The sequence below is a fragment of the Lampetra planeri genome, chromosome 20, assembly GCF_965212315.1.
Source record: "Lampetra planeri chromosome 20, kcLamPlan1.2.h2, whole genome shotgun sequence".
Classification (NCBI taxonomy): domain Eukaryota; kingdom Metazoa; phylum Chordata; class Hyperoartia; order Petromyzontiformes; family Petromyzontidae; genus Lampetra; species Lampetra planeri.
The window spans coordinates 5,971,329-5,978,816 of NC_136126.1; the positions used below are offsets into that span (position 1 = coordinate 5,971,329).

General features: G+C 41.4%; 1 protein-coding gene across 4 annotated transcripts in view; it reads right to left on the reverse strand.

The window, feature by feature from the left end:
- LOC144724351 (ras-specific guanine nucleotide-releasing factor RalGPS2-like) overlaps positions 1–7,488 on the reverse strand; it is a 194,572-nt gene that overhangs the window by 49,820 nt on the left and 137,264 nt on the right. The gene's annotated exons all lie outside the window — the stretch shown is intronic.

Consider the following 7,488-nt stretch of genomic DNA (forward strand, 5'->3'; position numbering starts at 1 on the left):
AATGACGAACATGCAAACGATTTGTTTCCCTTAAAATGGGAAAACATTTTTGTTCATCCTTGATAATAACAAAAATATATTCTACGTTAATTAACATTCAAATTTCGAGCAAACACTTCCCAGGAACAGTGACATATGAACATACTGAATTCGCTTACATTTAAAAAAAACTCTCTTCAACCTATGAAAAAGGTTCCGTGTAGGTCTGGCAGCTATCAGCTTACAGCATCTGTAGACAAAACAATGGATCAGAGTAGCCTCGTTCGTCTGCTCAAGTTCTCACGACGTCGAAATGGTATTCCTTGAGTTGCCATCAAAAGTTACCTGAATCATCCGCTACCATTACCATCAGCTGTGGTCTATCCACTGCTAGACATAGACATCCCTATGTCTTTGCTACGTCCACTCGTGGTGACATTTCCTGCCCAAGCTGACTTTTTTTTTAAATAACCATCGACATGATGCAACTATAATTTGCGTTTGTCATCTGAACTATGAGTTACTATTTCGGACTTTCAGTGCGATTCCTGACATGGAGTCCTCCACACGTTTTGTTTGTCGTGTATTTTTTATTTTTTGTTCCACATTCTGTCACCTTTATACAGTCCACGTTTCCGATTCCTTTGTCACAGCGAATTACATGCACCGATTAAAACCCGTCTTTCTTCAGGCTTTTCCATGACCGAAGTTACATTTCCCAAACCACTCCACATCCTGCTATCGATCACTATCATTAGGATTGCCAATAATATAATAATGATCCGAATGCGCCTTGGATTATTTTCCCTAGATATAAGTAATCTGAAGCGTCTTCCCAGTTGTGTTCCTCCAAACAATCGCTTATTTTTTTGTTCAATGTACTTGTGGAACGTGACTTTTATTTTGCTCATCCGGTATTTATCTTTAGCCCCGACATCGTAGCCTTCTTTGTTAAGTTCTTTAATGGTGGTAAATAAATAAAAAAACACGACAACATTACCGCCACCATTTTTTGTAAAATCAATCCAAAACAGACCGAAATCTTTTTTGGGGGGCATGTATCTTTGTTAGTGTTCACATTAAATATTGGCGTTACGGCCACGAGCAGGTCTGTCTGGAAGAAAACAATCTCCAAGTGCACGCAAGCATTGGTGACCACATGGAATTCACACACACACAACGGCGGGTCCTATCACGGACAGATGATCGCTTACGTTGTAAGCAAGAATTTTATGTCGGCATGTTTTATTTGTTCATAAAAACCAAAGTGATCGCAGATGTTTATATTTGATAGTCTGCGTGTCCTATCCCAAGCAGTGTAACTCTACATTTTTCTTTTTAAATGACATACAATATTGCATGACGTGCGCTATACAAGCATGCGTGATGGGGTCTGTTTTTTCACTCCACGCCAGTACCTGTATTTACAATGGAAAGTCAAGATAAGCGTCTCGAAAGGCCTTTTGAAGTATTAGACATATCCATTATGCTTTGGGGGGAAAAAAAAAGTGGGTTCATATGTTTTTATTTGCTGATCATTGAAAGCATTGAGAGCAACATTGAGAGCAATTACAACAAAATATATATTTAAACTTAAACACTCTTGTTACTTCGGTATTGACAGTGGGAAATATAGTATAAGCGATTGAGTTTGTGCACAACTGCTGAATGTATAATATATAGAGAAAAAATGTTGAATGTCCCATTATCTTTAAAGGCAGACTTTGATGTCTGCCTTCATGAGGAAATCACTGCAAGATAAGCGTCTTTGACACGGCTTGTTTTTAGAGTTCAACTGAGACAAATGAAGTACTGGATTTATGTTTTGAGGATAAAATGGAGAGGATAAGAAAGGACGAGTGGAGCAGGTAATCGGGGAAACGAGAGACCAAAACAACAGATGGGCAACTTCAAGGGGGGTTAAAGAGACTGAATAACTATTCATTGAGAACTTCTTCACAATGCCCAATTGTAAACGTGTTCTTTTTTTAATACGTACATCCTTGACAATGGACTTGAAACAAATCTCACGCACCAAGATCAACGTCCAGTACACAGCCTGCGGACACGCACGTGACGGCTCTATCGCAACGCTGCACTGCCGTTCTAAGTTCCATTCAAAGTATGGACATCCTCACGAGTGACATCTACTTGAAGCAAAGCTGCCACCTTTACTAACCGCTCCCGATTATCATTTTACAGGAATTATATAGCAATGTTGATCTGATGCAAGCCAATAGTTTCACATGTATTCTCCCATTCATTGTACCCCTTCTCACGCTATTTTACCACCCAAAGTGATCTTGATAAGTCCCCTAAACCAGGACATCTGGGGCAAGAATGGCGCAGCAGATATTTTCTCTCTTAATCTTTACCAAGCGGTGCCTACATTAATGTATTATTAAGACCATATATAATGCAATCCTCTGACATCAAAGGCAAAGACGTGAAGGCGCAGTACTGCAATGTCTTGCCCACGATAACGAGCACAAGAGACTCTCCTCTCGAGGGTATTTGGCCTACTCTTCCCCACTGGCCACAGTCATTAGAAGAGATGGGAGTAACCCACACTTCATCTCACCACAAGCAACCAACCAATACACTGTGGTGTACACATTTGTACTGCTGGATGACGGTATGGTGTTGAAGAAACCTGCCCGTAGTTTAAATTGCTGCGCAAAAAAAGAGAATGAACCAGCAATATTGAGATTGCGAGTTCAGTTTGTTAACAATTACACCATAGCATCATCCCGCGACATGCCAGTTAAAAAAATATCACGGTGACGAGACGCCATTTTTTTTTTATAAGGTTAATTATGCACGTGCAGCATTGTAGAATTGCATAAAACAACACAGGTTAACTAGTAACGAAGCTAAATAAAGTACAATGAGGCTTCATTATTTCTTCACAATGTTGTGAGTCTTGTCTCTGCACGTTTTGCCTTAGAACGTTCGGCCAAGAAGCGACGCAGTCACAAGCAGAGGACATTAGAGGTCCGCGCTTCCACCTCCAGTATCCGATCTGGATTTGCTTTCGACAACCGCATAGCTCTTCTTGGTTCTTTCGGTAAAGTCACGTAGAAGGGAAGTAATAAAATAATAAAAATAAAACATAATAAAATAATTCGCTGTCTCCACGACAGACCTGGTCTTCACCTGAGGATGGCTGCTTGCGTTGTGGCCGAAACGTCGTGAGAATTATTTTATTATGTTTTATTTTTATTATTTTATTACTTTCCTTCTACGTGACTTTACCGAAAGAACCAAGAAGATGAATCCCTGCAGTCACGAAAGCTTTAAATCGAAATGTAACCGCATAGCTGTCAAACGCTTATCAGTGCCCTACCTTATTGCAGACCAGACCTTATTGATCACCCCGTGCCCTTTATAAATCTCAACGTTCATCCTACAAAGTCCCATCACAAGGGAGAAACATAAACAAACAGACAAAAAAAGTTCCCATATTCAAACCACACCTGTCAACCCCATCGCAAGGGAAAAATACAAATAGACAAACACATTTTTCTCCCCGTATTGAAACGGCTGTACACCGTATGGACCTGAAAACTCATTTTTCCTGTACAAGAATACGGGTAAACCGCATGGGTTGACAGATATGCAACCGACACAGGTCTAGACAATGCATGGGGGGGATTTCGTTGGCAGTGGTGCACATGCACGAATCAAAACAAATGTCACCACATTCATCATTAACATTGCCTAACAACAGGACATATATAAGAATAATAATACGAGGTGTACATTTTATATAATGCTCTCAGAGCAGAGGGCATCGGCTGATGGACTTAACTTTGGAGATTGCACCTTATACTGTGGGGCCCTGCAAAAACTGGGAAATATAAGAAAGTTGAAAAATTAAGTGTTTTACTAATATACAGTGCACAGGTTTTACATTAGTGGACAATGATTTGCCTGTAGACCTTAGTTGATAGTATTTACTTTCCCACGATGCATTTTTTCCAGTTTTATTTGTTGATTTATTATTAATAATATAAACCAGTTAACGGCTTAACCGGTGCTCAATGTTTGTCGGGACAAAGGTGCTAATATGTCAATACGAAAATGCATTTTTCAACTCTCTTAAAACGTCTCAACTTTCCCAGGGCACCACAGCGTACAGTACAACGTTCAACTGGGTTTAGTCACCCCCCCCCTCCCTTCTGCTCTGAATGATGGGCCTTTACCTGCAATGTCAGCTTGTCATGTGTTTTGTTTCTGTCATTAGGCAATATTGATGATGCATGTGGAGATTCGTTAATTAATTTTAACAAATGTAAGTCGTGTTGCGTGTGCTGTATTAGTCCATGTTAATTATTTGAAACAATACATAAATCCCACGAGACACCAATTTTTTTTATGGGAGTTGACTAAGAGAAGAGGCATGCCCAACATGACGTTATTCACTCCATTCTTTTAAGTTTGGAAGGCAAGGAAAAAGCGCATTGACAAAATTAAAAATAAACTTATTTTGTTTCTTTAAAACAATCTGATTGAGAAAGTTATTACCAGCCAAAATGGACACAACTGCTAATTAACAACCCGAGTGATAATAGTTCCAGTGAAACAATACACTGGAGTATTTTGACAGCATTTAGTATGCATTTATTATGCACCATCGTTCAAGCAAATCACTGTACTGCGGTACATGCATTGTGCATGTCTACGTATCTTTTTACAAACTACAAGTGAATGTAAGTCATAATTGACTTTTGCATTGCATTGTTCATTCACCTCAACGTGTCCACATTCAATGCTTTAACACAGAATAGCTTCACTCTCCACCCTAATTGCTATTCAATCAGCTGTGTTCACAGTGAAGAACAAAGTCAATCTGGCTGTCATCAACAAAGTCCATCGGGGGGGGGGGGGGGGGTGATGTGCAAGCAGCGTCTAATTAGCAGAGGTGTGGACTCGAGTCATGTGACTTGGACTCGAGTCAGACTCGAGTCATGAATTTGATGACTTGCGACTCGACTTGGACTTGCATAACAATGACTTTGTCCCACCTCTGAGATGTGGACTCGAGTCATGTGACTTGGACTCGAGTCAGACTCGAGTCATGAATTTGATGACTTGCGACTCGACTTGGACTTGCATAACAATGACTTTGTCCCACCTATGAGATGTGGACTCGAGTCATGTGACTTGGACTCGAGTCAGACTCGAGTCATGAATTTGATGACTTGCGACTCGACTTGGACTTGCATAACAATGACTTTGTCCCACCTATGCTAATTAGCACTCTGATGTTTCTTCCTTGTGGATGGTCTTTCCACTTTAATACCCATTGATGTTCAATTGTAGCATATGTACTTATACATATCACATGGGCCTATTGCTTTGGGAATGCTCAGCTATGCATACAGCTGTTGGCTCTTCCCCACCTCCACCCTTGTGTTTTGGAACACAATGTTCCATTCTTCGAAGTAATAGAGCCCCTTAAGTATTGTCCCTTCCCCCAGACACCTTTCATTGTTTAAAAATGACCACACATTTCAACTTTCCACATCGTAAAGTATATTTGGATGAGATGTCGCGTTTTAAAAGGCAGCAGCTACGGCAGGAAATAAAGGAAAATAATCGCGAATGGTTACGTCAAGCAGGAAAAATTCCGTGTTCATTTTGCTTCAGTTGTGCCGAATGAAAACAAATTACAGTTGGACAAGCATATGCAGACTTGAGATTTTCATGGTGAAAATGTCTTAAGTGGCTATTTGCTTTTTTGTTGCAAGTCTATTTATGTATAAATCTTTTGCAATTCATATGCGCGCACATGCAGTAGTAAATGGAATCGGAAAGAGTTTGATCCAACAAAAAATACGCCAAGTTCTACTTGCCCCAGAGCTGCTCGCCAGTCCCGTGTGTTTACCCAGAGGCCCCTGTCATGCAAACAACCAATGAAACAACAGAAAATGCCACCTGGCATGCCCCGTACAGAAATGCCATTGCGCCAACCAGAAGGCAATGTTTTTTTTATTTGCTCCAAACTCTCTGGGAAAAAAATTGCACAAAGGCAGCCCGGCCTGGGCAGAGAGAAGCCCCCCTCTGTTGTGCCAGTTGGCCCGGGTGGAGAAATTCTCACCGAGGCCACAGCGCGCAGCGGGGGTGCATTACAAACCCTCGTGTGCCACACAGAAGCGCGAGCGATCTGTTACTTCATTACGCAGCCGCGGCGTCGCAAGGTGTGTCCACCAACACAAGCAGAAATGCACTCTGTGAAATATGGCATACGCTGTACGTAAAAATGCATAAGACAGACGAGCCAGAGATCCAGTGTATATCCTAAACAGCCTATTGGCGAGCAACCTATTGAGGAGGCCGGTCTGCATGGCACACAAAGGGGATGGGTGGCCAAACCACACCTGGCTCACTTTATCCAAGGTACTCATTTGAGGCTGAATCAACCTAGGGAAGGGCTAGAACCAGTTCTGATATATACCAATGATGTTAGCCATGACTGGGAATCTCATGCGGTGGAGCTCAATGTGCTAACCTCAAGGCTACAGCTCCCCATTATATGCGTATACATGTGCACGAACAACACCGTTTTTTTTTTGTCTTTCACGGCTATTCATACATGTGCAAATTTTGCTAAATAAGTGCAATTTGTTACGGCGCTTGGAAGAATGTTTCTTTTTTTTCCCAACCGGGCTGTTCTTCTTCCTTTAATAACTTTAGACATTACTCAATGTTGCCAGGAGAGTTTCCTTGAGCCTGAACCTCGGGGAGGTCAGCGAGTCGGTCGGGAATTCTGCAGTATGGGAGCGATTGAATCTCTCCCTTTTAATTTTTAACTGGAAGCAAATGTTCGCATTTTTAATCTCGGCTGTTCATATACATTGCGAAAGAAAAGTCTTGGTTCTTTAAACGGTAAAATATCAGCGGGCAAAATTGGCCGGTATCGGAGAGTATGCCGTGCCAGCACTGCACAGAACGTGTAAATCGGTATTTTTCAGATCGGTTGCTATTCCTTTGCCACGATGTTTCCACAGAGGGGAAACAACAGTGGACGTGTCCACCAGAAAGAATACGTCTTCCTGGCACTTAGAAACTAAACTATATTCATTTTACTCTACTAAATAGCTTTTTCAGAAGCGACCTAGCCAGAAATGATAGCTCAACGAAGTGGCGGCTTGTCACGTGGACATTTATAGCAGACAAATACTCTAAACCCATGTTTATAAATGTGGAGGGAAAAACCGGAGGACCCGGAGAAAAATCCACGCGACCACGGGGATAACATGCAAACTCCAAATATACAGACGTCAGTATCGGGGATCGAACCCATGCCCTCCTGTTTACCAGGCAAGGCAATTAACACCGTCACGGTGGCGAGATGTTAATATTTCAAGCACGTTTTCGTGCGTTGAAATGTAATCTTGCACAAAATGTTTGGGACACGAGGTTGAAATCTTTTTTTAATACATCAGTATCAATGTTTACATTGCTAAGGGAAGGAGGAATAAAACATTAACATGTGCTACATTG